A 21,015-nucleotide genomic window follows, 5' to 3' on the forward strand; every position below is an offset into this window, starting at 1 on the left:
TTAACATGCTATTTGAATTTTTTTTAACTTGTATTATTTCTGACAGAAGTATACGTTCTAGCATTGCACTGATTGGTCCCTCAGTCCTTCAGTTATGACTGCACCAGGTTTAGTACATATGATTTCTTAAGCTTACACGGTCGGTGTCATAACTAATATAACATTTTCTATAGTTCGGTCTAGTTAACACCGTGTAGGGAAATTGATTACACAATTGGATTCTCGAGATATTTTGGCATCGCTGTAGGGAGCCATCTTTCTTCACTCCGAAAACTGAATATCTCACAAATTTACTTTTGTAAGCGAGTTTTGTAAGCAATGAACCGAAAAACGTGTATGGTAGTTTTAAGTAAACAATGTAACTTTGAACCAAAAATGTAAAAATAAGCAAGTAAGTATTTAGATCTAGATGATCAGTTGATCTAAGTATTACCAGTAAGTAGTACATACTCATTTTAGTTCACTACAAATTGCAAAGCATTAGGGATAAACCTTATATACAAAATATATCTTTTCCATAAACATATACAAGTATTGAAAAGTATGTTAAGTAAGATTAAGTAATTCCCAATAATTATAATTTAGTTATGTATATTTATTGTACATAATTATGGATGTTTGCCTCAAGATGCCAGCACTATTGCTGTACAAATGTGATATATAATATTACAAATTCATATGTTCGCTTACAATTAATATATAAGTGCCACTGAAGCTTGATGAGAGAGTATCCAAATCAAGATTTCAAATCAATTCCTCCAAGTCTTCTGTGAGACACGCCGATTCCCGGACAGCAGATTCCGTGATCTGGGCATCAAATTATCCCAATTCCCACACACTCACGGAACAGCAAATCACATTAGAGGTCGTTTCCGCGATTGATTGGCTCTGGCGGCCACCGACGCTCATGCTGGATGCTAATGTTGGCCCAAGCTCACGTCAATTGCCGAGTCGACGCTGACGAGTCGCCCCCTGATAGCCGCTGAGGACTGTACCGTTCATTACCATGTACGGACCAAGAGGTCATCCACGTGGCCCCAACCTTTCTCTCTACTCCCACACTCTCTGGACAGTTTTAATTGTCGGCCGCCTTCTGGAGATGGGAGGGTCAACCTTGAGAGCAGAAGTAGTCTACTGATCAGTGGATTCTACATTACTAATAGAAAGTTGCAAATCACTATTACCTTCTTCTATTAATCTATAGGGTATGGCATTTCATCATTGGTACATTCCAAAATATAAATCATCAAAGATATGTAATTTCTCCCAACAAAGCCGGTTTGAATAATAGTATACCACAGGGTCCATATTAGACACCACACTTTTTTATAGTCAACCCATGTTGCATTCTATATATTAAATGCCTTTCATGGAGCAGTCTCTCTCTTTTTGATTTTTATGTAATACAATAATATGTATTACTCTTGCTTTCTAAGGTTAACTTTCAACTATTGTTCATTCGTTGATAAAAAATAACTTAGTAATGTAGAAAATCATCTAGTGTCAAAACCTCTGTTGGTTTTCCGTTACACTTAATAGTCTCCAAACCAATCTCTTGCTTGACGAGAGCAAAGCAATTAATTATTCCCGACATACCGGACTTAGCAATATGCATTCTAGCCAGAGACTGTTTCTACAGATATGTTCTAGCTTCCGTGCTCAATTATATTTTTATTACGTAGAGATCTAAGTTGTTGAGTCTTTCCTCGTAGTCGCATTCGTTCTTTAGCATTACTAGTATTATTCAATGCAGTTACAATTTAATGGTGCCTGTTCCACAGTCTGTATCTCTTCGTGATCGGAAGTATAATTTCCCGCTGCGTGAGAAAGCTATAAGGAATGCTTTCTTTACACCTTCGAGTCATGACCTATAAAATTGCTACGGCCAGAGAGAAGATTGAACGATCTTTGCACGACTTTCCGTAATGTCTCAACTGTACAGATCTTTGAAAACCGACCAAGTTGTTCAGCAACGAGGCCATTGTCATGTTCACCTTTCCAAAGGCAATCAGAGCACTGGCCTTTGTTTGCGCCTTCTAGAGGATTTTTAAATCTTATTTTTACTAGTTATAATGAAGAACTTTCAAAGAGAACTATAAGTATAAGAAGGAGCATGATGTTCGGTATCGAGTGCTGTACTGGAGGAAGCGGTGTAATGCGCAATGCTTTCCGATTAACATAACGGTGCAGGTTAATCTATATAGCAGGTATCTGAAAGCCATAAGCAGCTGATTAAGTGTTCATATTATTTGATACAGATCGTATACTCGCGAATGGACGCAGAAGATTGCTTCCTGTAGTGGCTTATTGATAGTTATGACCTTGTGGTCTAAAGCTACCGGATAGGATGAGATTCAGAAAGATCGTAAATGCCCCTCTTCAATTTTAACCAAGTGAATTGAGATATCTTATTAAATCTATTGGGGTTTTGTCTGTCCGCCCTATGATTACGCCTAAATGCGATGCCAATTTCCACATATTTTACTATGTAGATAGTTTGACCTAACAGCATGATTGGATACGTGTGTATGCTGCATTCATAAAATATCTAAACAGGTTTATTTGATTGCCCATATAAATTATACCTAAATATTCAGTCTCTACTTTGCACTTCTAACTGTAACAATAATAACTGGTAAAAACTTTCAATATGTAAATGCTTACCAGCCAGTTCCACAAGTTTCAACCTTGTTGGGGAACATGAAATATTGGTCCGGCTCCACCAATACAGTTATTAATTGCAATAGCTGAAAACCGATACTCCAGTTGGTATACAAACGTCCATCTCACCAAATCTTATATTTCTACTACACAATTACCTTCACACACATCCTACGTATTTTGTATCGTGAATGTTCAATTATTTATCAGAAAGTGTTTCTGAAATTATTTTTCTGTACAATAAAAAATATTATATAATAAGTATCTCAATTTTTATAACTGCTTCTAAGATTCCGTACGATCGAGGTATACCTCCATTCTTCAGCTTCAAGTGTGACGATAACTTATCGGTTCATCCAGTGACCGTCAGTTCCCGTACGATCTTCCGTACCTGACCAAACATGTCTTGGCGCGGCCAGACCCATACGTCTCCGGGATAACGGTCCGAGCCCAGCCAGCGATTAGACCCCGCGATATTCACTCCTCGACTATAATTGTGGACAATGTTCGACCAAGAAGGAGCGGCGCGCCGAGGTGGAGTAACGGACGCGTTTCAACTAAAAATAAATAGTTCCGCGGATAAAAGAGAGGCCGTCTCACTCCTTATGGTCGGAACCGGATCGCACAAGACGTGATCGTGGTGTCGATGAGGATTCTGATGAAGTATCGTCTTCTTTGTCCACCTCGTCACGGTGTTCGACAGCGGTTAGTGGTGTACCGCTGTGTTTACCTGGTCGAGTACCTGTTTTCTATTAGGACTAACATACTTACAAACAATTAAAGGAGGAGGCTTAGGGTTTTTGTAGGAATATGGATATGTACACTTTTTTTAATAAGCTGAGATAGAATTAGGATGATATTTTAATAATTTAAATAATTAAAATCTTTTATATAATTTTTAGACCAGAAAGATAAGTTATCTTTCAATGTTTTGAAATAACCAAAACAAGAAAAATTGTCAAAAATCACTCAGTTGAAAACTGTTTGTTTTATTTTAACAGTTTAATCCACCCAAATTCAGCTTATGGATCCGAGAAACATTAATGGTGGTTGTCTGATAACCATATTTATGAGTGACATTAGAGTATCAATATTTCACAATAAAGGAAGCACAGGGAACGGACTGAAACTAGAGGCGAACAATGCTGTTGTTCCTGGTACAGGAAAAGTGCATTGAAATGTATTTACCAAATACTTTGGATCTAGCGTTTTCAAAGACGAAATTAGATTAGAGTGGAGTAAATAAGGTTAATCGTCTTGAGTAAAATATCAGCAATAAACCAGCAATTCATTTTAAATCTTTAACAAGGTACTAACTTTTATAACAACCTACTAAAAAAATACATCACTTTATTTAATTGAATGAATTGCATTACACTTTTCCTCCAGTATAATCCAGACTGCAAGCTAATTTGTTTAAACATATTAATGTTCTCTAAATCTTTGAAATGTTTGACCACCATTAAAGACCTTAAAACGCATATTTCATTCACACTTCCTAAAGATGAGGAGAGAAATCAAAACAGAGAACAGCATCGGACCAAACGCCGATACTTGAGGCACTCCTCTCGAGTTGTTTACGAGCTGCTCCGAGAGCCCTGAGGGTCTCCACGATTCATTGTACCTCTACATCAGTCAGTCATCAAGAATTATAATTAAAATTAGTTCTCCACGCTTCTTCCTCCTCTCCCCTCTACCCTCTCAAGCTATACTCGAGCGCTCATCCTAAAGAGGGCCCCACGTGCCGGATCGAAAAGCCCTTGCAGCTCTCATCAGATCCATATGGTGCCAGCCTTTTGACTTGGATGATCTGTTTTTGATAAGTTATCCTCCGTTGAATGATATCCAGATCTGGTTTTGATTATCTTATTAGGATAAACGACTATTGTAGATCAGTACTCCATTCATTTGAAAGCTGTTGCTTTGACAGTCGGAATTTTTTTATTTGCTTTCTCTCTTTAGATTACTTTATTTAGCGATATAATTTAAATCAATAATATTTGTTGTAGGAGCTATTCGTGCGGACATTATTTTGAAGTTGCTGAGTTCATCGTCGATAAGGTGAGTCATGTTAAATTGGTAATGATTATAGGAATTGAATACTAAAGCACCTAGTGGCTTTGGACCTGTTCTATTTTATTTATTTATTTGTAACTAGGATTTTGAATACTTTGAAATACTGCCCAAACCCTTTTATGAAGTGTAAGACGTGTATATTAAGAGACTTCGTGAGATTTCGTGTTAATTATCTTAAGTTCATTTTCATGCTTATTGAAGCACGAATGAGCTCCTAGGGAGGTCTGACAGTAGTTGTTTCCAAATGGACCAGAAGCGGTAGGTAAAAATTAGTCACAATTGATCCCTTGTCACACCTTGACTTTCCCAAAATCCAAACCTACGCTACAAATTTTGCTATAGTAAAATTATGCTATAGAAAAAAATAATGCAAAAATACATTTTTTTATCATCTCCAAATTTAATTATTCATTCGGCGTGTTCTTCCATTTTCTGTATACGAGTTCCGTAAACAATAATCTTCTAAAATAACGTTGTCCAAAAATAACAACAATGAGTTTACTCTTCAGTGCAATAAAGTACTTGATAAGCGGCCCGTCTCGTCAACAACTTAGGACCAACCAGTACACAATAAACCGCTGCCATACCTTTTAATTATCTCTCATCTCTTCGCCATCTTTATCCTATTTCATCCCGAAGGAATCTGGGCTAATCGCCTCGCCTGACATTGCCCCTGAGGACATACAACACTGAACATTCGTTATGCTAACTACGTCTCCCTGACCTTTCCTGCGGGTATGGTGCGTCATCTGCAGAACTGCTGTTTCCAAAATTTGCATCTCCATCGCAATTTTGTTCTCACTCATTTCGCCATATTTCCAAGACAGATGCATTGCACGGGAATTTAAGAATTATTTACAATACGTTATGGATGATTTTCTTTATTTTATAATTTTTTTACGGCTAGAAAAATTTTATTTCTGTCTGTCTGTCCATCTGTCTGGCTTTCCGGACAATATCTCGAAAATGAACTGACCGATAGAGTTGGAAGTTTTTTGAAGCTTCATTTACACCGAGTGTCTTAAGAGCTTTCCCCTTCATTGTCTTTCTTATTTACTCTGGGGAATGTTATATGACCAACTGAGGAATTTTTTATATATGAAAATTTTTTACCTCCGCCCTTCTCTAAAATACTCCATTTTGTTTGTGTCAAAGTGGACTGAATGTGTCCAGCTATTGGTATTCTCAGGACATCCTACTGGACTTCGGTCAGACAAAACAAACTTAATAAGTGCTATATTATTCATGGTAGTTGTTTGTTGATTGTTGTATTAACTTGTTTTATGATTAGGTATTGTAATGTCTTAAAATAAACTAGTGAGTGAATGTTTTATAACTTTAAATGTACGGTAACTTTAATGGCCACAAAACTTTATACAGTACTTTATTGAGACCTCTAATTTGTGCCATTCTTCTTCTTTTTAAATACCTTTAAAATAAGGTATTCACAATACCCCATTTAAGGGGGAGGAGTCAAAAATTGTCATACATAAAAAACTCCTCATTTAGTTACATAAAACATCCCTGAAAGTAAATAACTCTACAGGTACGTTGATTATTAAGAAAGTTAATTGGGGGAGGGGCACTTTTAAGACCCCCAGTATATTAACAACGCTTAGTTTGATGTGATGCATGTGTGACTCCATGAGATTTGGCTGAGCGTTAGAAAATATGTTTACATTTGTCTTATGAGTAACCGTGATGGCAACACGGAATTAGCAGATTAAATACATCTGTAAACAACCTGAGTATACAATCACACGAGATTTGAATATGTAACATTTTTATTCATAGAGTAAAACGAAAACTAATAGATTGGAAAGTTAACGTTAAAAGTTGGTGACAATAATTTATTTCAGCACACTCTTACGTTTTAGTACCATCCCGAGCTCATCAGGAAATTTGTTATTAACACCGCTATGAAACCTAACTTTAAGAACAAAAATACGAATGTATCATGTGACAAATATCTCAGAAGAGATTTTATATATAGACTTTAAATGTTGCATGAAATGTTATATCCACATAGAAAAGAAAGAGTTTTATTATATTGTATACTCAACCAAGGAATTTGGCTGAGCTTCATTGAAGCCTATTATTCTGTAGGCTTTTAACCTGCTTGTAATATTTCTCTTTTACGTTCCTGGAGATATAAATATGTATTTTTTACAAGATTTTATGTTTGTCTATCTGTACGCAGGATAAATCGAGAATGAAATGTCATAGATCTAAATTTTTGCATACAAACACAGCGAAGCCTGTTACGAACATGTAGTGTTGCATACACCTACCTTGTATTTAAAAGTGTTATAAACATGGCTGCAAGGTATTCTCGACCATTCACTGCCAGTGCGTTGTGCTCTTTTTTATTAATGATAGGTAAAACGGAAATTTCCGATTCTCGACTTGATTCATATTAATAAACCATTTTTATACGCCTTAAGGAGGTCCACGATTTCATTGAGCTGAGTTAATCCTAAATCCGTCCCTCCTCCTCTGATGAAGAAGCTCGGAACTGGTTTGTGAAAGGCTTCATTATTAACGGCTTGTGGACCCACTCAGTGTCCGGCCTGGGTGTAATAACACTTGTTATATTTCGGTCCATTCGACCGCCTCGAATCGGTCCGCCTACACCCGACAGACACACTAAACTACCGCTCATCCACATCTCAGCCTCTCTCATAATATACCATTTACGATATTCAAGTGGTTCAAGAAGTCTTTCAAGTGCTTTTATGTAATTTTGTGATTGTAATCTCTTTGTTGGCTAATGGAAATTTGATCTGTGGGAATACCACAAAGATTACATCTTGATCCTTTGTTGTTTTGTACGTGTAGTAAGACGTTTTCATAACGTTGACTTGGCAATGGAAATATTCTTAGCTATTGAGTTTCAGAAAGTGTATTAATAAATTATTTTCTATAAGTTAACTTCGTATAATTTTCTACTTCATTCAATCTGTAAAGCTAAATGATTTCATTTTAATTGGTTTCTGGCTACATATTTAACTTCTTAGAAGTATGCTTATTACAATAAGTGTTTACATTTGGAATACTTAGCTTTTTCTATAAACATTAGATATATTTGTAAAAGTATTAACTCTGTTAAGTGAATGGTTTAAAGACATATAAGTTCAACGCTATTCACAAGGTTTATACATGGTAAATTGAATTTAGAACGAAACGTCTAAATACTTTGGGCAGCGGTTAGCGTTCATGTGGATATAAACAGGAAAATAAATTTAAAAATACTTTTAACATTAAAAACAAACAAGTGAGGCTCGTGGTTCTTGATCATTTATGCATCAGTTATACATGTGTATGCCGCACGTTTTCGTTCCGAATTGTACAATAATTTTGTCAAATTTCACTGTTCAAATTCGTTTTACAATCTGAATGGGATTAAAAAAACATGTTTATGAGTGAAGAACGAATTATTTTACACTTTGTAGTCCGTACTAGAAACGTGTAACTTTTTGTTATTTGTTATTAATTTCACTATTTTCTGGTTATTAGTCTTGTGTTACGATTGTTGAAATGTAATATTTATGTACCTATTTCCAGATCAATTATTAATTAAGATTTATTTTATTAAAATATACAATAAAACAACCAACTCAATTAATGGTATAAAATAAATATTTACTGCAATGTGACAAATTAATGCAGTATTCAATCTATATATATAAAAATGAAACTGTTCGTGTGTAACAGCATCACTCACAAACGGCTGGACGGATTCGCCTAATTTTTTTTTTTAATTTGTTCGTCTTGATCTGTAGAAGGTTATAGGATACTTTTTATCCCTTTCCCGATTCAGGATTCCGCCCCACTGGTTACAGAAATACCCGTAAGAAATGCATTGCAGCAAACATATGTTATTAAGTGAAAGAGTCTTTTCAAATTTTTAATCAGCTGTTCTTTGTAAACATATATAATGCGACAAAAAATATATTTATATATAAATTTCTTTACACTTATAGTTTTAAAGCATAGAGTAAGCTTAAGAGAAACGACAAATTTTGTTTAAACTGTTTCTGCAATCATAATATATAAAAATGAATGTTTGTGTGTTTGTCCTTTATAGACTCAGAAACTATTGGACCGATCACTATGAAAAATTTGTATTTTTCTATGTAGAAGGTTTATACGCAATGCCCATTGATGTAACTAACCACCAGGCTGTACTGCAAGATATAAAAGTTATCAAAGCGCCTGCACATTATAAACTGCAATTACAACACAGTAGTTACGTATATTAAAATATCCAAACACTATTTGAAGGCAAAGAAATATACGGGCAAAGCTTAAGAGACGCGTGCGAAGCCGCGGGAAACAGCTAGTACCACAATATATTTAAAGATTAAATTATTCAGTTGGTAAAGTAATCGTTAGAATATTAAGGTTTGCTGTATGGGTATCCGGGACGTCTAAACTGCACTGTTAATGCAATGTGTAATGTAAACCACTGGAATTAATCAATCGTTTTCAAAGGGGACTACAGTACATAGTGATCCTACTCATGAGCTAAATAGTAGTGAGGGGTTAACATCATGTATCACTAATTCGCCAACGTTCAGGTTGTCCTGGTCGTTTCTCATTCTATTGAACGGTAAGAAGGTATTCCCTCTCAATGGTGTTGAGCGAAGTTGTACTAGTTCCTTATGCTGTTTTATATGTAATTTCATATGGCTCCATGTGATATGATTAAAATAGTGATCAGAATGGCCACAGATCCATGCTTACGTTCGAAGTTTAGCTCTTGTTTGTCTCAAGCAAGGAAAACCTCACGTAATGCACATTCATTTCACGGTAATTTCGTTCATTAATTCGTCCTGAAGCGATTGATACATGCTGTAAGAAATGACTATATACATAATTTCTCGGATCTGTCAGAATTTCAAACAGTTTCGCTCTTGCAATGACTGAAGCACTTGTAAGTGACATTTTAGTGTTATTTACCAACTTCCACTTTACGTCGTTCTTACTAACTTGCATAAAAACTGTCTTCACTTTCTCTCGCTTTATTCAAAATTATATATTCATAAATAGTTCAAAATCCATTTTAATTTTTGAATTGTTATTTCTCTGTTTATTGCATGTACAGCTTTACAACAAACAAATATTATTTAAATATTAAAGCGAAGTAGTGCCAGATCCATCTAAGGAGTAAAATTATCTTATGCTAATCGGTTTTTTCCATATATGTTTTTATGAATGAAATAAAATATTTGGGGAATCCCGAGACTTTAAATAGTTTTAGTTTATCCTTTCGAGATTTTTATTACACTTTCATCCAGTTCAGAACTGTATTTAAGTTTCAATTCCCTAGCTTGTCTAGAATTCATTTAAAATTGATTAAAAACCTTGTACATCTTATAGTCATCCAATGATAATAGGATAGTAAGGGCATAGATGATTGAACAAGAATTTATCCTAACCATAAGATTGGAATAATAAACTGGTATAAACCGTTCTCAAAATCATCTATGATTTCCGTTCGAGCTCCATAAAGAAAATTACTTCCAAGCAAATATTTAAATAGATATTTAAAAGTTTTAAATAACCAATCCCCATTTTATACAACTTAGTCTGTTTATCATGACATACTGAAGGCGTTTAATGATACTTTTGATTTTTTTTAACTAAGCACTAACAGTCAAAACGCCTTAACTGAATGACCTAACCAAACATGATGAGTCGAAAATTCCTCTGTAATAATAGTGGTCATATAAAACAACCAAAGCTGTGGCTCTACCGATCTGACCCTCCGAGACCCCTAATCAATTGTGGTCGGTCACAAATTATTTATATGGTAAGTCTAAATTATACGGCGTGACCCTTGTGGGTTTAGTTGAAAGCTATCATCAGATCGGGCTCCAAAATCGACCGAGGCCGCTGGCAATAGTTCTTTGTCTTCTTCAGTGGTCATTTCATTCTGGCGGCATGTGCGTTATTTTTAGGGGAGCTTATTGGGCAATTTAGGAACTATACATACCGTACGTAATTGAAATATCCTCATTTCCTGCCAATCAACAATAGTCCTATCCTAACGATTAGTCTAATCTAAACGTATTCCTCAAGTTTAATTATTTTACCCGCAAATAATAAAAATAGGGAGAGTGGAGAGGAAGAGAAAATCTTACCGCATCCCGCCCCTGACGGCTTTTGGGGAGTTGACAGTTGAGGTGAGAGAGGAATTCTCTTGAGACCCAAGGCGAGATAGAGTGGGCAGATGATCTAACCCAGATTTCCAGGTGAGGAAAATCGCTCTTGTACTCGGAGGTGTGGTCTCCACCGCCAGGAGCAAACCGAAGCTGCTTGCTGACCTTCTCTTTTATAACACCACTTGGGAAACATTTCCATATATTACAATAGTCACTCCTGGCTTCATTTTACCTGTTACACCTACAGCAAGGAAAGTTGCATATCATCTCAATAGAGAATTCTGGGGAATTCTGCCTTTTACTACAAATAGACTTGTAGTACAAAAAATAATGATCAAGATTGTTAAAGTTACTTCAGTGTCTTTTCGGTGTCTGTACTTCAAATAATACAGAGAATTATGCCGAAAGTGGAATGCAACTTGATACACATAGACAGCACAGTATTGCGAAGAACTTCCTGAATTTTATTCTTAAGAATCTTATAATAGTATTGTAACTGAATAGTAATTTTATAATTTAGTAATGAAGGTTTAAATGAGCCTGAGACAAAAATATCACGACAATATAAATAGAAATACTGTAGTGAAGAAAATGTCACGGTAACAATAGAATTTGCACAAGAAAGTTCTGTAATCAATTAATATCGAAAAGTGTATCTGAACATAGCTCATTTTCCAATGGCTTAAAAGTTGGAAAATCGTACAAGTAATTATTTTGGAAACGCGTGGTATGAAGAAAAGATTTGATCCAAATGAACTGATGCAAAACGTGAAGTATATTAACGTGTGAATAGTTGAATCTTGTGGAAAAAGAAAAACAAATATCTCCTTTTCATTTGCACCCTCAAAATGGATGCGGCGCCTAATGGTATTTCCGGGGTCGGTAACTAACCACCCTCCCTCAAATTTCTCACGACCGCGGGCCGACCACGACCCCTAATGGATCTTCCACTGCAGGGTGCTACCTTGTCCATTAGTCTCATGGGTTTAGGAATTAGCCTCTCTCTCCCTCTCTGTTCTGAATCACCGTTTCTTTTTCACACGTTAGCTAGTATATCATGGCTGTTGATAGGTCCGTGTAGACATTCTAATTCTACAGTCCACATCATTATACTCGTTCTATCTTTCATAGTCAAATATTCTTGCAACCTTCTTGTTTAGAGCTCTTTCGTGGTTGTTGTGGAGAATTTACATACCATATTCTTCATAAATTTTGAATTTTCACCACCAATAAATACTACCATTAAGTGGATAAACGTTTAAAAGTGGCTTTATTATAAAATGGATTAAATATTATTCCGTTTAAAATCTTCAGTCATTTGATGGTTGTACTCTAATTAATACCTGGGAGTTAAAATAGATTTATAACTAATTACACTATGCGAAATAAAATACACATAATACATAAAAAGATGTAATACAAACTCTTCGCGAGATTAGCATCGTCTACTCAACAATGGTTGCTATGAGCAGGTCAAGGGGATTGATCGTGGCCGAGAGCTCGAGTTCCCAGTTCGTCTTGGTCACGTGACTCACTCTGCCGCCATAACAATGTCAACACTGACTCGTAAACCGCCATTATGCACTGCCTCCTTGAATTCTCAGTCGGTGCTTTCTTTCGTTAGTGAGTGCAGTATAAAACATACAAATTCCAACCTTCATGTAGTGATGTTGTACAATTACATGTAAACTAATGTTGCTTCGATCCTGAGATTCTATGCTAACATAATCAAAAAACTGATTTACGTTCAATAGAGTGTCTATTATGAAAGAATCTACTTTCTTCGATCTCCAAGGTGACAGGATGAGGTTAGTACGCGAGCTGAAAGTCTCGTGGTAATGGATACATACGCCTGCGGCGGCGCAGAGGCAGCCCACACACCGACCTATCGATAACCATCTTAATCGATCATCAACCAGCAACCAGCCGGTCATCTACAGCAACCACCCGATCATCTACAAGCAACCAGCCCAACCAGCTACTGGTAATCGCTGTTTAATTCCGCCTAACTGCCTCTGCCAGTACGGACTCTTGAGTCTTTTTGTTCCCACTTGTTTATTTTCAGGCACGTTGTTTACTCAAGTTTTTTCCTGAGTGATTGGTTTTCAAATGAGCTATTTACGATCAATTATAGACCACCCAACGGTCACGGGCTGGCTGCATACTTCGTAGGCCATTACTGTATGGATCCTAAACCGTGCCACTGCTGTTTTATAGTCCTTAATGGCGTTACTATGGAAACGGCTTGAGTGCCCGAAGCCAGAAATAATACTGACCCAAAAAAGATTAATAACTATCCTCTAAAAAGATAATTATAAGTCATTATGAAAGGTGGAGCTGATCGAACCTCTCGTGTAGCCAATCCTATATTTATTACCCTACTTCCTACTTAAGGCTGTTTTAACATAGCGTTAACGATAATAAAGATAATTATACTCTAGAGCCCAGATTATCTTTTTGAACTATGAATTCTTCTGATTGTAATTATTTTGAGTAAATGTCTTGAGCTTAAAAAGTGGATTTCTTTATATTTAATACCAATTTACTTTAAATGAAGTACTTCTCAAATGTACTGATTTGTATGTTGTCTAAATAAATACCCAGTTGCTGTATTTGTGAAAATGTCTAATGTCATTTTACTACACAAATGTTTGTTTTTAATTAAAAGGCTACATTATAAAAGTACTACGTAAATAAAAAACATATATTGAGTATGGGATACCAGCCCACAGATATTTCGGCCCACTCCCAAAACATTATTTAGATGAAAACGGAAATGTGATACAATTTAAGAACTATTCAACATCAACCATTGCACAGTATACAATGTGTACATGATTTTATATGCTATAGATGACCTATACCTTGTATTCAGTGCATGTTCGGTGGAGTCAGATTATATCTTGCGATGTTCGGAGCAGACGGTAGCAGCGCGCCAACCCGCTAAGAAAGCAATCAGCTGGTGCTCCAGGATATTAGCAACATCAGCTGATCTCAAAGCGCCCTCACAGCTGTGCTTGTCACATCACAATCAGTCCCCGCTCGTCTCGCCTAAATCAATATTATCCAAGTTGAGAGCCCTAATCTCTCGTCTCCCCCACTGAGGCGGATACGCAGGCAGTTCTGTTTGCAAACATTTTATTGCTTCTCGCCTCTTTTGGCGCGGTAAACTGTCACTTTTGGCTCCCAGAATTGAATTGACTGACGCGTGGCGGTACTTTACATATCTTACTCGGTAGTCGGCTTGGATAGATACGTGGTTCCCTTTGATGCAGAGGATAATTCCACCCGTGACATGTAGAATGGGCGAGTAGAAAATTATAAAAGAAAAATAAACCATTCGATCGCCCTAGTTTTATTGTAGTCACCCACATACATTTTTCTGTTGTATAAGCTCGACATCTGATATAAAAAGGTTTACTGGAGTCAAATTATAGTCGATTTTGCATTCTGAGGTACAATATATCTTAAACTCTTATAGTGATAGAACCACAAATACGATAGAATAATACAGACTAAATAAATAACAATCTAACAATAAATAAACAAATTTCTGTTGTTAATAAGTGATTAAAACTTCTTTTTCTGACCATTTCCAAACTCCGTTCACTCAAAATGTATATTTATGATATTATTATATTGTTTATAATTATATTATTAAAGTTGTATTTAAAATGTTTTAAATAACGTGACATTCGAAATTTATCTAGATTCTGCAATGTTTATACTAATCATATGGATTGAATTATTCTTTTGATAAAGTTTAAACTGAATGCAAAAATCTGGGTGCATCTTTGAACACACAAAAATGGACTATTTATATGAATGCAGAAAGAGCCCATCACCATTCAACACAGGAGTGATGCAAAACTCCGGCACACTATAGAACACTCTGTAAACCTATTACAGTACAACAAGAGATCCAACAAAGCAGACGAGTTTGAACAAAATGTCATAACACTTTCCTATTTTAATTTCTTTGTTTGCTGATCCAATATTTACTGTTCGAAGAAGTGTTTAATCGACTCATACAAACTACAGTAAGAGAACGTTTTACCTTTTCTATATATTTTTAATTGCATTAATAAAAAAGTCTGTGGCTCCTAATCAATGAAATATGAGTGTATTATTTCCATGCCTTTTAAAAGTCTTCATTTAATTTTTTATGTATATAGGTTTTACTAAACCGTTGGGTTTTCCAACAAAATCCGTCGAGTAGAGGTTATTCAAAATAATTGTACCTACTATCTAAGTTTCATATAGTAAGACATTGCATTGTGCACTTTAAAAAAGAGCAAACAGAAAACTATATTGCATTTTTCAAAACTTTGTGAGTATTTCTTATCTAAGAAACTCGAACCATATTATTTAGAAATAACTATTATTACTAAAACAGATGGTGAATATGCATATACATTAGTATTTAAAATACGAGTAGATTAAACCCATTTTGAGATGTATAGTTGTTGGTTATTTAAATAATGATCATGATTATCATTATTCAAATAACCAAGTACTGAGCCCTGCCTGAGCTTTTCTCTTTTTCAATTACGTAATTTTGCATTAATTATTTCGTCATTTACTCGTATTTTAATAAAACTATAGTGTATCTGGACATCTAAAATCGAATTGTATGTTGAACCTACTATTCATCTATTACAAAATTGTATCGTTTTGGGATGCAATCGTCGTTTGTTTTCTCATAATAAATTATTGAAATTAACATGGATAGCATACAAAGTAAGCAATGGCAACATGAGAGGAAATATAAGATAAGTGCTGGCGTATTATACCCATAATATTAATGTTCTGTTATTTTAACCAAATCCAATTCCAGATCTCGCTGGAAGAACTCCTAAACTCACGCAGCCTCTCCCAGCTCTAGTACTTTTACTCACCTACTACGAGTTAGTTCATAAGACTGTCTCAGAACATACGAGATGTCCGAGAAGCTAAGGCTCTAACTCTCCTGAAGATTCATCTAATACTAACGATTTTTTAGCCATCAAGCTCCTAGAAATTTAACACATTTTAAATACTTTGTACAGGGCTGTATTTAAATATTTAAGTGTCCTAGAATAGAGTAATCTACATCTGAGGTCCCCATACATCGCATCCCCCCACAATTTCTCTCCCTGAAGGTACGGACCTGGACCTGCATCTAATGGCACTATTGGACACGACCTATCGTAGATTGTAATCTTCAGCGGCTCTCGACTGCAAAAAGCCCGAAGCCGCTTGTAATAGCTGTCATTTCGCCACTTCTCGGCTACAGATGCTACTCGGAGGTCTGCTTTTAGCTACAACTGTTTTATACACAGCCATGAAACATTTTCTCTCTCTCTGAACTCTACTTTCATTTTTTTTTTTTTTAAATTTGTTTTTAACCATTGAATGTGATCTTATTAAAACGATTTTTTTATGAATAGAATACATTATTATAAATTCATGTTTCAACATTTTCAAACAACATATTTACGGAATTGGTAGATATAAAGTTCGGAAATTACTTTTCTAAATTACAAAATGTATAGTCATGATAATGTACTTTTTGTAACAAATAATTAATAAATAAACTATGACTTATCTTTAATCGTTAAAATTGTATACATATATTGCTATGAAAAATCTGTGAGAATTTCCATATCTTCATTTTTTGGAAATGTTAATTAGTTTTGTATATTACGTGAGTGCATAGAATTTAAAAAGAAAGAAAAATTGTTTCCAAGAAATAAAAATATACATAGGGCAGCAGTGGAAATATTTTTTTTATTTCTCATAAAAGAACATTTTATTTCACTTTTTAATAAACGATTTGGGTATTTAAGACAGAAACACAACAAACTTTATAATCGAATATGCTGTAAGACAATTTAACATCTTGAAATCCTCGTCAGTAATGGTTAACTTAGTACGATTTCCAAATCATTTTATAGTATTATGACTCAAAAAGCTATTACTGTACTAGACGTTTAAACCGTCTCCTTACAAGAAAACAAATTGCAGTCTTGCAAATTGTGTTTTAATTCGTAACAATCAGTTCAACTACTTTCCCCATGCGGACTACCACAAGGTACAGTCTCCGGGCCCATTATGTTTTGTTACCGTTAGTGGGAAACCGGAAGCGAGTTCCTCGACCTTGGATTGCTTAATTAACAGATGGTTATCGAAGCGCAGAGTAACAATTTAGTACGAATATGCTCGTTCATGTCCAGTAGCAAGCAGGTAATAATCATAATGAAGTTCGCGATGTGTAGTTACTAATTTAAATTATCTTAAACGGCAATCTTCCCCTGGATGGAGGTGCATTTTTGTGCCATTGTTAAAATACCCATTCCTTCCATTAGTTACTACGAAACGGTACATGACTTGGAGTTATGTGCGGCAAGATAAAAGTACATTGTTAAACTCTTTTGTGCTTTCTTATAACAATGCAAGCATGATGAACAAATAAGATTAAAATTTCCTTAAACAATTCAAGAGCATAATTTCAGTGGAAACAAAATTTTAGTTTCCTGTCAACTAATTTGATACAGAACATTAATTAATGTTTTAGTGTATATATTTATTTTAGCAAAAGAACCATCTCTCACATATTCAATGATATAATATAATCTAAGGGTTACTTCCAAATTTGCGGAAGCTTGGTATACTTTGAATTAGAATTTTTTCGTTGACATTACAAGTTATACAGAAACTAAATTTAAATAAGTGAGCAACAATGAACACGTTAGTTGATGTTATGGTTCTAAGTTTGAGTATTGCTACTACTATATAGATTTAAGCTGACTAACAGAATTCTGATCCTAGAAAAAGACATCTACCTATATGAATGATTACTGAGGAGTGATTATTCAGCAGCATAGGAATCCAGCATTCCAACTATTACCGTGAAATATTGGTGTGAGACTATTAACCGATGCCTGAAGACATGAATCTCAAATCTATATTTACTCAAAACTCGTTTTAACAGCTCAGCTATTGGTAAATAATACATTTCCTCTGGGAAGTTCCTTACGGGTGGTTAGTAAAAAGATTGAAACTGTATAAAAAAGAACAGATCTTGTTATGATAGAGTGTAAATTGTGATAATATTATTATGCATGAATATTTACGTTCGTATGAATATGTTAGAATTCTGATCAGTCTGTCCAACATGGAATTTGCTGTATTTTTTAAATATTTCATTTAATTTATTATTTAATATTTTGTAAAAAATGCCATAGTATTTTACATTATTAAATTGTAATGATAGTTTTTATGTAGGATTATACTATCAGGTACAGCTTTGTTTGATTGGTTTTCGTTCTGTAAAATTAAAATGCAATGCTGTATAAAACATACATTAAATATTCAACAGCATTTATAAATATTTTAAATAAATTGTAATTCTTATTTGAGAATTTGGAAAAAATCGAATCTTTTGAATAAACCATTGGATTGTCGTTAATTCCAAAATAACACTACAAGAAAATCCCTCTCCCCATTTTAAACTTGACTAAGGTGATACCCAACATCTGATGATATGATGATATCTATGTTACGAGTTAAAAGGTCTCAGTAAAGATTTCATTAACAAATATCTTTTAAAGAACTTGCGCAAGTTTTCCCTAATGTTTCCATAGGTCGTGTAGTGTTCTCTACTTAAGTTTTGAATTGGATATAATTATATAAAACGAATAAAGATATATAAGCTTTGTGCTGTAATTTCTTCTGTTTCGATTCATGTATCATAAACGTGTGCATATTGGTTGAAAATTTGGAATTGTAAGCCTTCCGATAGTACACTTTGACATAAATTAGTTTCATTGTCTATCTGAGTTTTGTATTGCGGTGTACACTTACGTAAGCAATTCTGAATAAATCCATATTAGTACTATATATATATATATATATATATATATATATATATATATATATATATATATATATCATTTCCGTAACGTTTGCTAGGAAGTAACTGGGATTCCCAGAGTGCAATGGTCTTCATACTACACTAGACATGACCTACCCAATTAGAGGAAACCCTAGTAACGAAGCTCACTCCAGTGACCGGAAATGATACGGACTTCCGGTAACGGATCCCGACAGTGATATCACACTCTGTGACCTTGAAGACGACAGACTGATAAAGTGATCCGCCTCTCTTTTTGTGTTTACTATGCTGTTACTCATCTCTACCAAGTCAATCGTATTGTTCATTAACTCGCGTGCAATACGCTCTTGTGAGTTAGCGTAGACTCCATGACAGTTTAAAGCAAGAGTCACGCAATGAAAATAAAATCTGATACGGACATTATACAGTGTTCCTGGACCCCACACTTCGAACACGTAGAATGTGTTACAGACATTTATCTTTCTGCAATATGTTTCCAAATTTTCATTTTGCGATATTAGAAAGTACAACATTTACCTTCCCTCTTCGGGCTTGACAGGTCTGCGAGAAGGAACTTTAAACTACATTTACTCGACATTTCTACACCGTAGCCAAAAAATTTGTATTCAAAAAAAGTAAAAAATTTCTCAATTCCCCTAGTACAATCTGATATTATAACGGAATGTCTAAATTCAATATACATTTAATCGACCCTAAAATGTATCGTCTATTCCTTTTATTTTCTTGTGTGCTTTCATGACAAAAACAATTAAAATCTGCACAATTAAAATCCTAAGAACCCCTATGTTGTACTATGTGTGTAAATACTCGTAGCGTGTTATTTATTTATATATGTTTACATTCGCAGGTCTTAGAAGCCTACTTCTGTCAAAATCAAACTAAGATAGGTTTCCTAACAGTCTTTAAATTTTTATAGTTTGTATTTCATATCTCAACTGCTAGCAACCCGCTGATTTGCACGAGTAGGCGTTGCTCGCACTGCTCGTTCGAGTGAATTATATTTCCGACGCCAATGTTGAGTTTGCCTTCTTACCACGAACAAGAAAATAAGAAAATACTCCAAAAGGTGTATATTTATGGCCATTGTAATTTACTCTGGTCTTAGTATTTTTGTTCCATATTTGATTTTGCCTAGTTTCTCGATCAATAATATATATATATATATATATATATATATATATATATATACAGTTATAAGTTATAAAAAGGGGATCGGCCTATCCTTAAAAAAAAGTATATAAATGTTAAAAGTACATTAAAAATGAAACTGTTTATGTGTTAGTTTCTATATAAGCTTCTACATTTTTAATATTTTAGAACATGTAAAGGTGGAATTGGTATATTAATTCAAAAGCACAATTCAGCGAACTTTCATCTAACATAGTTATTGCTGACTTCTTCAAAGGGAGTCTTCGGAGTTCAATTCTGACGATCTTATGTTTAGGACATTAATGTAGATGAGTACTTATCAAATTGCTGATATTTTAAAATGGCGTAAAAACTCATGGTTACTCCTTAGATTATTTACACACTATAAATTTTAAACAGTAATTAAATCAATAAAATACATAGTTGTTCTGTCACAAAACAATGCTTGCAGAGAACAGTTTATTAATTTTACTGATTGTTTCAATTAATATTTCACACTTCGCTACTTTAAAAACCAGTGTGGAGTATCCCGGTTGGATTTTTGAAATAATAATAGGCCTATATTCATCCCAGGGACCGTAAGAATGTCCATGTAAAATTTCAATACAGTCGGTTAAATAGTTTACAAATGAGAGTAAAACAAACAAACAAAGACGCTTTCGCATTTATAATATTACAAGGCCATAAAACGGCAATATCTTCAAACGAATATGTAATTAAAAAACACAAATTAATCTAAATATTTAAAACTGTGAGAAACGTTAAAACTGTTAAAGAAACTGTTAGTAAAAATATATATATATAATATATATTTATATATAATATATATATATATTATATATATATATATATATATATATATATATATATAAAGTAGATGGATTGATCAAAACTGTTTCATAATATTAAACTCAACACTCTTTGTTGAGTTACTGACTTTTCAACGAGTAAGACAGCAGTGAAATATAATATGGACTTATACGAGTATACGTATGTGAGATATCCCTATACATTTATAATCCCATTGGTTCTATTTAAGATTTATAACCTTGAATTATTGCTAAA

At 34.4% G+C, this 21,015-nt stretch overlaps 1 protein-coding gene across 1 annotated transcript in view; it reads left to right on the forward strand.

Annotated features, from left to right (window-relative positions):
* LOC124354472 overlaps nucleotides 1-21,015 on the forward strand; it is a 59,164-nt gene that overhangs the window by 24,492 nt on the left and 13,657 nt on the right. The window contains exon 2 of the mRNA XM_046804947.1: nucleotides 4,671-4,722. The gene's annotated coding sequence lies outside the window, so the exon portion shown is untranslated. The remainder of the gene's footprint in view (nucleotides 1-4,670; nucleotides 4,723-21,015) is intronic.

Source organism: Homalodisca vitripennis, chromosome 2 (assembly GCF_021130785.1).
Source record: "Homalodisca vitripennis isolate AUS2020 chromosome 2, UT_GWSS_2.1, whole genome shotgun sequence".
Taxonomy (NCBI): Eukaryota; Metazoa; Arthropoda; class Insecta; order Hemiptera; family Cicadellidae; genus Homalodisca; species Homalodisca vitripennis.